Source organism: Drosophila biarmipes, chromosome X (genome assembly GCF_025231255.1).
Source record: "Drosophila biarmipes strain raj3 chromosome X, RU_DBia_V1.1, whole genome shotgun sequence".
Classification (NCBI taxonomy): Eukaryota; Metazoa; Arthropoda; class Insecta; order Diptera; family Drosophilidae; genus Drosophila; species Drosophila biarmipes.
This window is the reverse complement of record NC_066611.1, coordinates 7,470,924-7,486,894: the sequence shown is the minus strand read 5'-3', so window position 1 is coordinate 7,486,894 and position 15,971 is coordinate 7,470,924. Positions and strand designations below refer to the sequence as shown.

At 36.0% G+C, this 15,971-nt stretch overlaps 1 protein-coding gene across 1 annotated transcript in view; it reads left to right on the top strand.

Moving 5' to 3' along the window:
- LOC108033607 (high affinity cGMP-specific 3',5'-cyclic phosphodiesterase 9A) overlaps nt 1–15,971 on the top strand; it is a 155,323-nt gene that overhangs the window by 38,568 nt on the left and 100,784 nt on the right. The gene's annotated exons all lie outside the window — the stretch shown is intronic.

Sequence of the window (15,971 nt, the reverse complement as noted above, 5' to 3'; positions counted from 1 at the left end):
AATTACAACCAAAAATAAATTGCAAACATAAACACTACAAGTTATTTAATAGCTTATAATATTATTAGAATTATTAAATTATTTATTTAAAAATTCTTTTGATTAAAAAAACCATTTATATTCGCAAAAAAAAGGTAAAACCTTGAATAGAGATCTAATGACGCTGACTTAATTTTTTTCTATCTGACAAATTTATTTTAAAAACTAATAGTAACCTAGAGAAAATATGGTCTACAGCTTTATAACACTACATTTTTTCTAATTAAATTTGTTCATTTGTTATATTCATTATAAAATTCTTAGATTGCTAAGAGTATTTAAAATAAATTCAATCGGAATATTAAGTTCATGCGGTTTTTATCTATTGCAGATTATACTAACTTATATAAATTATATATATTAAAAATATGAGTATAGAAGTAGGTATAGATAGGTAAGTATTTTATTTACACGATCACGTATCTTTTTCTTTTAATTTATGTCTTATTTTCATATGTTTTATTATAATAAAAACATTTCAAATTTTATTATTTTACTTTTTTTATGTGGTATTGAAAACTTTATTTGTAATTTTAAGGCTAAAATTAGTATGTGCAAAAGAAGGGAAAGATAGACTTTTAAATGTGTAAGCAATGTAAACACTTGTATAAAAATGATATAGTAGCTATAATAATGCAATACCTTATAATTCCTCTGGCTTTAACTACCTTTTATTTTTACCATTTAATGACTTTCACTTAATCTTTAAGAAATACCATAATTATTTAGGGAAATTAAAAATATCTTAAAGATAGTGGCATCCCTTGAGAGGGTATCTCAGGAGCATAAGGAGCATAACGTGTGAAACATAAGCAGGCAACTACTTCGCCGCCCCCGCCTTCCGTCTCTCTCACTCCGGCTCATGCTCTCTCTGTCGCGCAGGCGCCTGGAGAGCGGGAAAAGCTCTAGGTTTTCCGAAAATATTTTTTCCGACTAATTTCTTGGATTTTTTTATCAAGTATTTTATTTTTCGTGTGCATTCCACTTCCTCTTTGCCATTCTCAGCCTTGAAAGCTCAGGATGCGAGGCGGAAGAGAGAGCTTTCCCTTCGAGGGACTCTCAGCTGACTGGACAACCGTTATACGCTGGCTTTTCACGATTTTGAAAACGCTCGGCTCGGTCAGTTGTTGCTTCACTTCAGTTCTGTTCAGTTCGAATGGGTTTCGAGGCGGTTGGTCTCGCCCAGAGTTACCTGGAAAAGTGTTTTTCTGAAAATTGAACAGCCATTGCGATTTGTGTTTGTTTTGGTTTAGATCTAGGGATATAATATATATGTGTGTGCGTGTATATAAGTGTTTTGAAATTTTTTCTAAAGATATTTTTACTTGATGAATAGATGAGTTTTTTCCTAAACTTCTAGTTGTTTGCTTTCCAAAACTAAAAAGGGCTTGAATTTTTTTTTTTTAAAAGCATTCTTAGTGTTTTTAAAAAACGAAAATAAATCGTAATGTTTTGAGTTTACCAGTTTCTATTTTCAAATAAGTTGCTCAATGTTGCGCCCAAGAAGCCCCAAAACTGTGCTACTTACATATGTGGTATAACAGCCAAGGATTCTCCAAGAGCCGGCTTTAAAAAACGTATTTTTTGAGTAGTCTTTGGGTGACAATTTGATATTTTCAAGTACATACCTATGGGTTTTGAAATATTTTTCAAAACTGCTTCGAAAGTCCCCTAGCAAAGTGAAGGTTTTGAAAATCCTTCAAGCTCAACAGCCAGCCAAGCGAAAGCTTTTCGCACAGTTTTCGGCCACGGCTTTTAGGACACTTTCACTTGCCGCAGCTGTGAGCGAACTTTCCCCACCCCGAGGCTCTCGGGTTTTCCGTTTCGCCGCTCGGAAAAGCCGTTCGGCTTGCACTTCGGCTGGGGAAAGCGGTCTCGGGCCGTGGATAGTACGTTTTTGGGGTATGCAAACTCATTTTAGCTTTTGAACTCAGTCAGTTCAAATTTACCAGCGGATTTGTGCGGATTACAAAAACTATTCACACGCACACACGCGCGTACATCTCACACACATATATCAGTATCTTACACAAATACGAATCACCAAACATACTTACACACTCACCCACACACACACACATATATATATATAGTTACAAGGAGCGGACCTAAGGTCCTTAAACCAAATCAAACAAAACAAAGCGTCGGCAAGCCAAAAAGGAGATGCAAAAAAAATATAAATGATAATGGGAAATACTAACTGATATTGTCAGGCAATCGCTGTTCAAATCGCTGTCATATCGGATATTTAAATTGTTCAATTTTTTTGCGAATTATTTTTTGGTGAAACCACAGTGCGTATGTGTAATATCTGAGCGAAGAGTGCTGCGAAACAGAAAGTGTGCGAGACCATCGAGTTCGGAAGCTTGGAACAAAGACAGATCATTATTGGGAATCGAAATCTGCACCAGAACCAGCGATCAGAATTTTTAGTAACATATTAAGAATAAAAAACCAGGCAAGTGACCACACTGCGTATGAGTAATGCATCTATATATTGCCCTTAACAATTGATATTCCTCGCTTTGGTGGTATTTTTACGAATTCCCCCACCAGTTTTTTTTGGGGTTTTTGTTTTGCTCGCCGCTCGGTTGGCCCTTTGTTTGTTGGGGTTAAAGGCAAACAACAGAAATTAACAAAGGCGAGGGGCGCAAACACAGGCGCAAACAAAAACGAGAACAAGGAATTCAAGTCAAGTGCTGCGGCAGCTCTAGATTGCACTTAGTATATGGAATCTAGGTCTGGAACTAGGTCTTTTCGAAGAAAAGGACTCAAGGAAATCAATGCAGTTCTTTAAGGGAAAGCTGAGAGGCTAAGGTATTGAGATCAATTTGTTATTTACATATTTTTATGATATTTAAAGCAAGTCTCCAAAAAGAAAACCAGATATACCAGCAATTTTTCTGTTAAAATATACATTTAGAGGCTATTTCGATACCCAGATAATTGTTTTAAAAATTCCAAAGAATTGTTCACACAACACACATCAGCCCTGCTGTGGCAATTCCTAAAAACTCTTTTGGCATTTTCCCCATTTATTTGCGTTGTCAAAGGTTAAAATCCTCAGACAAAGGCACTGAATTTCCCAGAATGTCATACGCTTTAGCTAGTCGAAGCGCAAATAATTACAAATAATTTGCATTTTGACGACGGAGCCGGGTTGCTCCCCTTTTTATTCGCGAACCGATGAGTTCTTCAAACTTTTTCATAATATTTTTAATGGTTTTTCCACACTCTACTGCCGCTGCCTCGACTGTCGCTGACAGGTCAAATAAAAACTTTTTTTTTTACAAAATTGATTTAATCAGAAAAACTGAATCTATTATGTCTGCTTGCCATCCATTTTATATTGTTTGGCATTGGGTTGAGCATGTGGTGTGTGGAAGGTATGAAATGCACGGCATGAAAGGCTGTGATTACGTTCTTAAATCCATGGAAATAGGGGACATTTTGCGTGTTCCAGTGGGTGTGTGTGTGCGAGTGTGTGCGAGTGCTATTAAAGGCCGCAAATTGTACATTAAAATACACATCATCATTACACACGTTTTGGTTCATAATTCCTTTTTTTTTCTTTGCAGCTCTTATATTTTTCCTTTCTTTTTTTGGGGTCAGCGCTGTCAAGAGCAATCAGAGACAGGCTGGGCTTGGCCACTAAATAATCAGAGCACACTGCCAGAAATTCTAGGTATTAGGAATCGTAGGGGGAAGTGACAATACGTTCTTTTTATTTTAAGAACCGGGATCGAAGAGGTCCGAATTTAGAATCACTAATTTTTACAAAAACACATTTTCCAGCTTAGATTATAATAAATGAAGTAAACTTATTATTCATCTATACTCAATATACCTTTTGAAATATTGTAGGTATTTAGTATATTTTTTTGAACCACAAGTTAACAGAAAAGTACTATGAAAAGTACCATCCAAATATTATAGAAAGTTTTAAACACATGTTAAAATTAAAGACCGAGTAAAATGTTTATAACATAATTTTTTTCAATAGATGTAGATTTCTTAATCACAAGTTAAAATATAAGTTCTATTAAAATGATTATTAATCTATATCAAATTAAAATTTTGAATATTGTAGATATTTTGTAGTTTTTTTAAACCACAAGTTAAAAAAAAGTGCTATATCTTTAGTTCTCTTATGAACTATAAGATTAAAAGTTAAAAAACCTTCAGTTTGTTTAACCTGCGGGTGAGAAATAGGTCCGTGGATTAAACATTTTCTAAAGAATCCTTATTGTTGGCTAAACCCTTTTCTCTCACTGCAGGTCCTTGTAAGCCCAACTGCCAAAACCCCTTGTAACACCCTTTCGAGGCCAATTTTATACCCCTTGCTTTTGGACAAGCCTTTGACAGGCATGTCATTTAATGTGCGCCTAAGTGTAGGCTATAAATTTTTTATATGCATTTTAACGCATTTCAAGTTATGATTTTCCGCCAGTTCCACGTCGCTCACACTCGCACTCACACTCGCACACTCACACCAGCATAAAAATTTCATTTGTGTAATGAAAATGAAAATGCATACGCGCCTGTGTGTGTGTGTGTATATGTGCCTGAGGATATGGCAACCACTAGCCTTTCTCTGTTTAGGCTGCGGCTTAGTTTTCTTGTTTCAAATTTTCTTTCGCCTTTTTTTTTTGCTCAATTTATGGATGGGAAAATTTCGATTTGCAGCGACAATCGAACGACACAATTGCGGCGACCCAGAAATGCCAAAATTCGATTTAAATTGCAAGCAGCCTTTTTCATTTTGTTTGCCTTTCACGAACTCTATGTGGATTTTTCACCAAAGTGATCTTTATAAATCCTGCATTGATAAATTTGTGACCATTTAAATGCAAATAAGTGCATTGATGATACAACATTTTTTTTTGTTTTAGCCCAAAGCAAATATTAAATTTAAGCGGGATTAAATATGAAAAATACAAAATAAATATCAAACGAAACTATCTAGTTTGGCTGACTTAGATATCTTCAAAATATTTGGTATAAAGTTAAATTGAAATCCCGAAATTCGAAGCGATGTGAGATTTAAAGTTCAGACGTCATAGCCGCCTCCTTAAAATCTAAAACCCGGAATAGAGCGCACAGAAAACATAAAAATTTAATGAGACCAAGGCGGGGCCATAAAGTTAAATCCCCGATTAAAGGCAGCCCAGTATAAAGTGTCACCTTAAGAGGGAATCCGATGCAATCAGCTGTCGGAATCTCTCCCCTCTGCCAACCAGCCATCCTGCCCCCCATTCCGCCCCATTTCCACCCACCCCGGTGGACACTTGCTCCTTCGGTTTCATTAACTTGACACATAAAAGCTTTCGATCTGCTGCAATGATAGTTCTACTTTTTTGCTGGCGGAAAAATCGAGGGGAATGGGTGAAAAGCGGGCATGGCAAACCGGAGGAAAGGCCGGAGGATGGTGGAGTCCCTGGGCTGGGGGAGAAGGTGGCTCGAAAAACCAGTACTCATCCGAATTTTTTGGGGGAGATGGGGATTTTTGGCCGAACCCACACATCCATATACATATGTATGTACTGATGCGTACTTTAGCACCTATAAATTTTTATGCATAAATATTAAAACGCCAGCGAGCAGCGAGAAGGTCCGTGTGGTTTCCGATGTTCTTGAAAATTCCACTTTACGGCCCAGTGTCCGTGTTGCTGGGAGCTTGTCAAGCCCATAAAATTATGGAAATTTTCTTGCCCTTTTCCGGCCATTAGAGCGGGAGAGAGCACTGCAAGGTGCCCCAGACAGGGATGGCATCATCCACAGCCACATCCACAGCCACTGACCATTGAAATTGAGTAACTTGTTAGGCATTTAATGTTATGGCATCGTGGTGTCACTTTTCCCAGGCTGTAAACCCGAAATGGAAGGGTGTTTTGGGCATAAGGGAGGCCTCAATGCGGTTCGACTCTCCTTTTTTTTTTCTTCTCTCTTTTTTTGCACCTGTCTAAAGTTGCGGCTTGCCAAAGTTTCTAAATTTCCCGGCCAGCAAACAAAGGCAACTGCCAATCAAAAGTTTTGCATTTGTTTCTATTTTGCGGCTCACTTCGATTCGCCACCTAAACTAAACGTATTCAGGCACAGAGAAAAAAGGGTATTGCGGAAAATTTTAAATTTAAGGTAGTGTTTTTTAACTTAAAAAATGCTTAGTCCGTTGTATTTGTACATTTTCAACACTGGTGGATTTGTAGTGAACAAAAATTGGTTATTTTAAAATGTATAAAATGGGAAAAATCATTAACTTTATTCTACTACAATTTGTTCTACCAATAATTTGAAAAAAGGAAAATAAAGTTTATAAAGTCGGGACTTTTTACTATTTTTACACACTTTATCAACACTGGTAAATTTAAATTTGTATTTAAAGCTTTTAAATGTGTATGATAAACATTTCTAAATATATATTATGATTTTAGATTATACAAAACTGTAGAGTTTAGTGGTATTTCGCACGTTTAGTTTTTTTTCGTGTTTAATAATTGAGTACTATTATCCAACACTGTCTTACTAAATTCTAAGTTGCTTTGACTACTTCTCGAAAACTAGGCAATTTTAATGTACTATTTTTACTACAAGAAATTAAACCTAAGAGAAAATCTCTAAGGCTGAGTGGAAGAGGAGAGTCATGTTAAGTAATTGATTATAATGTGACTTTCCAACACTGCCTAGTTACCAGAGGCTCTTTGACTACCTTTCGAGCACTAGTCATTTTCCGCAGTGCCCCTCGTTTGAATGATGCCAGCTAGGTGCAGACACGCCCCCTGACAGGTGGGCTTCATCGCCCGCCTAGTGGGCGGTGGCGAGGGCGGGGGCGTGGCCGGGGGCATTGTCATAAACTTTCATCGCGACTGCGACTGCGACTGCAGGACCTGTCAAGCGTGAATTTTCGTGCCAAAGATAATAAATGACAAAACCAATAAGCAAAAATACCAGAGTACCAGAAACATGGGGAAACATTATGGGGACAGGTGATGGACGAGTGGGCGAAAGCGGTTAACTTTCGTGTGGAGCAGTCATACAAATATACACGAGTGCGTACAAAGTTTCGGTTTTGCAACTAAAATAGTTATTTGCAAAGGATGCTAATGGAAAGGCGAAAGTTTCCATTGAGTGGGCGCGTGGATGTGCGTTCGGCTCCCAAATGAGCTGGAGAACGTAAAATGCTTTAATTGCACCCCAGCATAATTTTTTGCTTTTCCCGTGCCAACTCACTTTTGCGTTTTCCCACCACTCGTACAAATTAATTTCCAGCTGCTCTCGAATTCGAAACTTTTTCAAAACTAACTTATTTGGTGAATAATTTAATAGTTTTCTATAATTGCTCGACGAAGCACTTAATTACAAAGTTCGGGTGTTCTTTTTTTTTGCAAACATTCTTTTAACAGTGCAGCTAAGGGATTTTCTTTGGAAAATATTTTAATTACCATGAAGCTGGATAAGAAAAAACATTTCAGAGCAGCTGAGGGATTTCCCTGAGAATATTGTAATTTATTTGAATGCGGTATACAAAAAATAATCAAGCCATTTTAGTAGACAGTAGTGTAGTGTTGTGAAGTGCTTAGTGGAACTGTATAGTGTTGGGTAGTTCTGTATAGGGTTCTGTAGGAATTAAGCTATGAATTATATATATATATAATCTCATTAATTTTTATAATATTTTTTATATCCATAAATAAAATTAACAACATATTTTAAAAAAGACAGATCTTTTTAAAAAAAAACTGATTGTAAATGTATTCTTAGGAAAGGTTATAGAACTCAATAACAAAACGTGGCTGAGGAAAACCCAGACAAGTTGGCACTTGCGATCTTTTTACCCCACAACCAGGACATTTTCTTTGAATTTACAAGGATATGATAGGTCTGCGCCCACACTCGCACATAATGTATACATTATATTATATATATATATATTCACATGCATGAATAGCTGCCCTCACCTTCTCGCATCAGCATAGATCTACATAAGTAGAAGGCAAAGACCCGCTTCAAGTTAATTACATGCATCAAAAACAAAACAAAAATGGGGACTCGTCTCTGTGGGAGAAACATGCAAATTATCTTGACAACGCCGCACACACACACATGCACGCCACCACACACTCGCGTAATGAGAAGTGTGTGTGTGTGTGTGTGTATGAGAAAGGCGTCATGCCTACATTAATTTGTTGATAAATTGCGCAAAAATGGGAAAATAGGTTAAAAGCCCTCAACTGACGACGACCAAACCATAAGTTTCCCTTCTAAAAATTAAGCCACAAAAAAGAACCGACGAAAAAATAATAAAGCGGCAGATTGAATACGGCCTAAGTCGCCTTTAAAAATACTCTTCAGAAATTAAAAACATATATATAATAATTCTTCTATTTGGTTGAAAATTTATAAATTAATTTATAAAAAAGGAACCATTGGAGTACTTTTTTGAAAATTTCAAAGAATTATTAATGAAACCTCAGATTCAATCAATAAACCAATAACTTGGCTTTTCCGTTGGCCTAAATTCTCCACCGTTTTATTTTTATTTGCAAATATCCTGTTAACACTTTTTTGAATGCTTTTTTACGAGTCCCAGATTTAAGTGTGTACTTCTATTTGGTTTTAAACGAGCTCAAATCTTCCATAACCAACATGGCTGCCGCCTGGGCTATGCTTATCTCTCTTTTTTCGCCGTTGTTGGTGTAGGGTTTTCTTTTTTTGTTTTTATAATGCGCGAAATTAGCAAAATAATAAAAATGGCACAAAACAAGGTCGCGCATAAATAATGAGAAAACAGCGCAAGTTGTTCGCTTCGCTGGCTCTCCATGTGGAGCAAACTGCATGTGGTGGTGCAAAAGCGGGTTAAGAGGTGGGCTAAGGTGGGTCACGCCGGTTCCGGGGTTCCGAGGGAGGGCTCTGGCGGGCTGAGGGCACATGTAGATGGATTGTGCACTCGGATGAATTTATGTCGATTGTGGATTAGGTGCTGGCATTGTCTGTTTATTGCCAATGGCTCTTTTCCCCCATTTTCGATGTGTTTCAATTGTGAGCTTGCCAAAATGTTTGCTTCAATTAGCCATAAATGAAGGAGAGTCGGTGTAGTGTTGTGAAGTGATGTGTAATGTTGTGTAGTGTTGGGTAGGGTTGTGCAGAGCTGTGTGGTGTTGTGTAGAAAGTAAGCTTTATAAAATAAAAGTCTTTAAAGTAATAAAAAGTAGTTGTCTATCTTAAGAGTTTTATATTCAAATGGTTTAGATACCTTTAAGTAAATTAAACTTTATTCAATTTATTTTTTCCTATTTTTTTATTTGTACGTATATTTTTTTTTGCCCTAAAAAGTATGCTACAAAAGTGATTCTGTCGAAGGCAATTATCACTTTGAAATGTGTCGCTGGCAGAGAGTGGCCCTTTGCAAATGGAAAATGCTAAATGGCAAGTGGAAAATGGGAAATAGAAAATGGGCGATGGGCGATGGGCGCTGGGTAAATGGCATTGCGTACTTAGTGGCGATCCCTGCTGTTCCATAAAATCCCATTTCGTTCCCCGGCATTTCTTAATGCTAATAACATTTTCATATTTTACGCTGAAAGCATTTTCCAACCCACAGAAGAAAGAAGAAACGAAAAAAAAATAAACTAAAAACTCGAGCAGCACAACGAGATGAGCAAATAGAGCAGGACGGGGCTAGTGGGTGCGAAAGAGCAGGGGAGATCGGAAGTCTTTGTTTAAAATGTCATTAGCTGTGAATGGCAGCCATGTTGCCATTTTAGCCATTCTGTAAATAACGTACGGAACGTCATGCAAATGTTAAAACCGCATTTGCATTTGCCGGCTGTCAGCGTTCAGGGCACAGAAAAAAAAACTGGTGACCCAGAAACTCCACATAAATGTGGCCCTTTACACAGAGAAAAAACACCATAAGGAAGTGTAATTAAATTGGAAAATTAATATGGTCAAAGATAATAATATTGCAAGGAATTTTATTTATTTATGTTAAAGTTTAACATTTTTTTTACAAATAAAATGATAATATAATATTTATGGTCTTATTTAAAAAGTAGAGCTCACTTTTTAATAATTATTTAACTATTTTATTTTATAATTTAGACCTGAAAAATTTATGAATTAAATTAAAAACATTTTTCTTCGTGTCACCACGCGGTCCTGTGGGCGTGGCATTGTTTATGTGATGAGCGGAAAAGTCTCCGGGAAAATGTGGAAAATCCAAGGCGAGAGATGTCTCCACCTACATTTGAGATGTGGAAAATGTAAGACTATTTGGCGTCTCGCAGGTTGCATCTGATTTCTTATGCACAGCTGCATCAAGAAGTGCATTAAATTCGCATAGCACATAGCACACCGCACGGCACACACACGCGCATAATGGCATTGATTGTATGGGTGCGGCAAGGAGAAAGGCTTTCCCCCAGTCTCATGCACGTGCAGCTGCAGCTGTGTGCATGTGTCTGTGTGTGGGGGATTCCTGGTCTAAATTATTAAGCACCTTGGACGTATGCATGACAGAGGAGGCCCCAGAAACACTCAAATTGAAAGCCATAAACCCAACTCAATGAAGGCCAAATGAGCGGAGACACGGAGTAATGGAGCAAACACACTCGCAGCTTTCTTTTCTTTTCCTCCCAGGCGGAGAAAGCGAACTAATGGCTCCTTAGGCCCCCTCAATGCTGGGCGAATGTGGTGAATATTTTATACATTTTCAAACAGGTCAGGTACCTATTATTTTTATTTTTATTCATTTTTTATTGTTATTTCACAACAGAGATATTTTGATTGTGAAATTGTATTTTTTACTGGTATAGAGTGCATAGCTTTTAAAGTAGAATGTTAATTTTAGATTAAAAAATATGTTATTATAATTGTATTTTTTGAAAAATATATTTATAACTCTGAAGAAAAGGGTTTTTGATTTTTATATAAATTACTTCAACAAAATTAGTTTGAAAAACAATTTAAAAATGTCCATGTTAAATGTATTTCATTTTAATTTGAAATAATTTATATAAAATTTGAACCATGTTATACCGAATTGTAAAATGATTAAACAAAAAGGTACAATTTTAATTTTACATTTTTAAGTTCAAAATTAAATTTCTACTTTGCATTATTATTCTCATAATTATTAAATCAGGGAAAAATATTTTGTACCATTTTTAAAATTAAAGAAATTTATTTAGTACTTTTTAAATCAGCTTAATGCTACATAAGTTTTTTTTTTTTTTTTAATATTTTTGAACAATATTTAAATTTTATATTAAATACTCTGCTATTTAAAGCATTGGCTTCGGCACCTTCCTTAAATTCCACTTGGCCTTCCTGCACACGTGGCTGTACATGTCTCCTGGTAGTTTCGCACACCCAAATCAATTAAGTCCCTTGATGAGTTTGCCCTCTCCAGGCCATAATGATTAGACACCCATTCACAGGCACAATTACATTTATGGAGTGCAGCTCATCGCCTGCCGCCCGCTTATTCATCCTTGGACGTGAACTCGTAACCGTAGCCGTATCCATGTCCGCCTTCATTTTGTTCAAATAAGCAATCAATGTTCATTATTTATAAATGTTTGTTTACCTTAGCGCTTTACGATATTTCCCCCGCCCGCTTTTCCCTCGATTTTCCTTTTCTTTTTATTTCCCTTCGGTTGTTTTGTTTTCACACTATAAGCCATGGCCGTTGTTTGCCTTGGGGCCAATGGAATTCGCTCGAAAGGATTGGCCCGAACCCTTTTGGGAGCTTAGAAACGGTTTACTCCTTTAACGGGGTAACTTGCCTCAAGTACAGTGGGTTTCATGGCTGTAAGGCGGATGGAAGGGGGTCCTGAAAAGAGGCTGACAGAAGCCAGAGGATTACCAATTATTTTGAAGTAAAAAGCTAGGAAAGGATTTAAATGTAAAATAATAACAATAATATAATATAGAATATCATTAAAAAAATATATTTGAAGTGATTTCATTATTATTATAATAAATAAAAAATTGTATAATATAAAAGTATAGAAATAATATATTCAAATATAAAACCAATTAAAAGCAAAAAAATAATAATCTATTTAATATGGCATTGATGATAAAAGAGTCCTTTTTAAGTAATTAAATTTAATAAAATAAAAAAAATTAAATTAAAATTAAAAGAATTAAATAATTTATTTCTATACATTTTTTTAAAGGAACTCCTTATATTTAAATATATTTTTTTAAAGTAACTTATTGTATATATATATATTTTTTAAAGTAACTTCTTTTATTTATATATACTTTTTAAAGTAACTCCTAAAATTTTTTTTCTTGTTAAAATATAAAAAAAATGACATTTTTGTCAAGTTCTAATATTGCTTTAAGTTTCTCATAAGTATTTCTAATTAAGAAGGGCTAAATAATTTTAGCTGCAATGAATACGACCCATAAACTGAGAAATAAATATGGTCAAATAAATTGATATTAAAAATATGCCCGACTGTCGAAATGGGCCATAATTAATTCGCCAAATTCTCCACGTATTAGGCACAAATAATTGCCCCCTCTTAGTTAATTGAACTTTTATTTGTTGTGGATACATTCCGTTTGGGTTTCCAGCTGTTTGACATGCATTTGCATGCCGCTCAATTAGCGCGCAGTACAATTGAATGTCAAAGTGTTGGCTTAAATTGCATTTCGAGTGCAGGGGCAGGGCCGAAAAATCGCCAAACACACACTTGCACTGGCGTGTGGAAATTATGGTTTTATAATTGCAAACATTGCTATCTCTATCTGCAGGCATCTGGCCTTCTCTCTCGCCTTTTTGCATTGCATTCAGGCGAGTGTGTAATTTAATTAATTTTATAATAGCCTGACAGTTACACAACCGAAAGCAATAAACCAGAGTCAATAATATTTATTTATTCCATTCGGCAGGCATTTTGTTTAGCAGCGTTTTAATGAGTTTCACAGTTTATTCTAAGGGCTCTGAGGGAGTTTCATTAGTATGTCAATAAATAAAATAGTTTCACGGCAATATTTGACTCTTGTTTAACGATAATAGTTTGAATTGCATTCATTTAATCGGGATATCAAATATTCTTGTCACTTGGGCGAAATATAATTCATAGTTCATTAATTTAAATGAAAAATTCCTAAATAATTAGTAGAAGCTACCATATTATTTAAATAAACTTCTTAAATAATAATCTTCGGTATTTTTTCTGCTGGAATTTAAAATGTTTTGAGGGGCCGATTTCTCAATGTCCTGTTAACTTTTGTAATTGAGTTTATTTGTTGTTACCTGATGGAAAATTCTTAACTAGAGACTGACAACAAAAAGTTAAAAACTTTTCTTTTTCAGGTGTGTGAGACCAAATTTAACACTGGATCGTTCGCTAACACATAGTTTAACTCCATGTTAGTTTTCTCTGGCAGATAGCAAACTCGAACCTTAACTTGACATTGAGAAAAGGGACCTTTGTAGTTTAATATTTTGCCAGGCACTGGTTTTACTTCATATTGCGATTGGCCCAACTAAAAGTTGTGTTGTCCGATTCATTAACAAAGTTAAGGTTAATTGCTGGCGAGCAAAGTCCAGGCGAAAGTTAATCGAAGTTTTCTCGTAAGTTGATTGATTAGTGCCCGGGTTCGGGGGCTAAACTAATTTTGAAACAATAAAATAAGTTCGGTCAGCACAAGCACAAGCGATAATGATTGGCCTGCCGTTTTTTTATTTTTATATAGTTCTCGTGTTTAATGTGCAATTGCTGATGCAACCGAAATCCTTCAGCTAGCTTTGGATTTCTTCCCCCTTCCTTTTTTTGCCCCTTTTAATACGAACTTTTTTGCAACATTAACTAACCCGGCGTTGTTCGTTTAAGCCGGAATGCAAATTGACTTGTTTCCGTTGCTACCCGTCTCTCTCTCCCTGGCCCTCCTGCCGTCTCTTTCTGCATTCGCCGTCTCCCTCTATTACTTCCTTGGGCCATCTATTATGTAGATGGTATGGCATGAAACAAAGAATGGGCCACCTTCCTTCGTCTGGTTTGGTGGTTTTGATTTTCCCTTTTGCACCTACATACATAGCTCCCTCTCTCTCTGTTGTTTTCCCCTCGCTTTCCCTCCCTGCGCTTTTCCTTTTAGCCCGGTTCCGTTTCGCTTTTTTCCTCCTTTTCCTCGCCAGCATTTGGCTTAAGTTTTGCAATTTTGAGCTAATTCCTGCGACGACGAAGCCGCTTTCTCCACTTTCTCCCCTCCCTTGCCACGATTTCCCTCGCAGTTTTTATCGTTTAGTTGGTGCTTTATACACTGCAGGAAAATGTGAGAACTGGTTTATAATTTAGCATAAAATGCAGATTGAAATTTGATTATAAATAATCACCAAGCAAATAAAATTTGTAATGATATTTTATTGAATTTTATTTTTCGATTGTAGAAATATCAACAAAGCAAATTTTTGTTAAATAAAATTATTTGAAGTTTAATATTACAAAAAGCTGATAACAAGCTATTAATTGTTAAATTTAATATACCAATTCTTCTTTATAAAAAATCGTTTAAACTAAATTCTGATGAATTTAAATAGCATATTCATTTTTTTTATTAACTGTAAACTTATCGATTGTAAAATACGGTAAAGCAGAAGATATCTATAAAGCGCAGCCAACTTAACTTTGGATGCAACATATTGATAAATTTAAAGTTCACCGTAAATTTAAAGCATTCATAGCTTACATTGAGTGCTAAATTTTTTATCAGTGCACGCGGCACACCTTGCTTGATTTTTGCGGGAAATACAGGGAACAGAGCTAGATTTATGCATTGCCATGGTGCTCGGCTGGCTTCCCTGATTCCTTACCCTACCCTTTTGTCATTGCAATTTAAATCCACGCACCCGGCTACAAAATGGAATTGAAACGGAAAACGGAAAGCGGAAAGCGGAACCGAACGGACGGATTCGCCTGTATTGAGATTTATTGTCTCATCGCTCTAATTACAATAAGGCAGTGCCTGCCACCACCACTGTGCGTCGGAATGTCGCCCATCTTTATTCCAACCTCGATTCCGAAACCCATTCCCCGGGTTCCCGTGGAGCGCGCCAAGAAATTCAATTTAAATTACTTTTTAATGTCCTGTGCTCGCACACACACACACGCAGACACACCCGAAGCAAATAAAACCCAAGGGAAGGCTGGAAAATTGTTTAAAAGTGCATTTAATTTGGGTCAAACGTCGTCCTTTTTCAAAAACTCCCGCAAAGGAATCAGCCAAATGGCCAAAGGGCAGAATTGTTTATTCAGAGATTTCGTTTGACTATTTGCTCGCCTTTGCCGCCTTGCGATAGGCACATATAAATTCTGTTTAATTCCCATGCTTAGTCGATCAATAGTGATTACCTTAATGCACTGGCCTGCTGGCAAAAAATAAAAGTTCATGCCCCGAAGCCAACTAAATTCGGCAGAGAACCAATAAACATAATTATTTAACTTTGAACAGCTAATTGCATGCGCTTGTTGATTAAATACATTTTAACCGAGCCGGAATTTTGCCAGTGGCAAACCAAAAATTTTTGTTAAAGTTGCGAATTTTTCGAATGGCATCTAAGTGAATTATTTCTAATTGCATATTCATGCTAGTTTAATTTATTTTCTGGGAAACTGCAAGTGATAATAAATTGCAGAACCCTCTAATAATTGAATTGTTCGTCATTGCAAAAATTATTTGTATTTTTGCTTCAAAAGCAATGTTTTCGATAAACATATTCATATATGACTTTTAATAAATTATCGATTATAAAATTGTGCTTCTCATTATAATTATATTTTAGTTTCATATTTGTGGATCGACTTCTTCTCTTGCTAAGAAAACGATTTCGATTTATACATATAGAGATGAGACCTTCTCGATATTTTTATTTTAATTATTATCAATTGTTATATTATAAATATGAATACATCGCCATG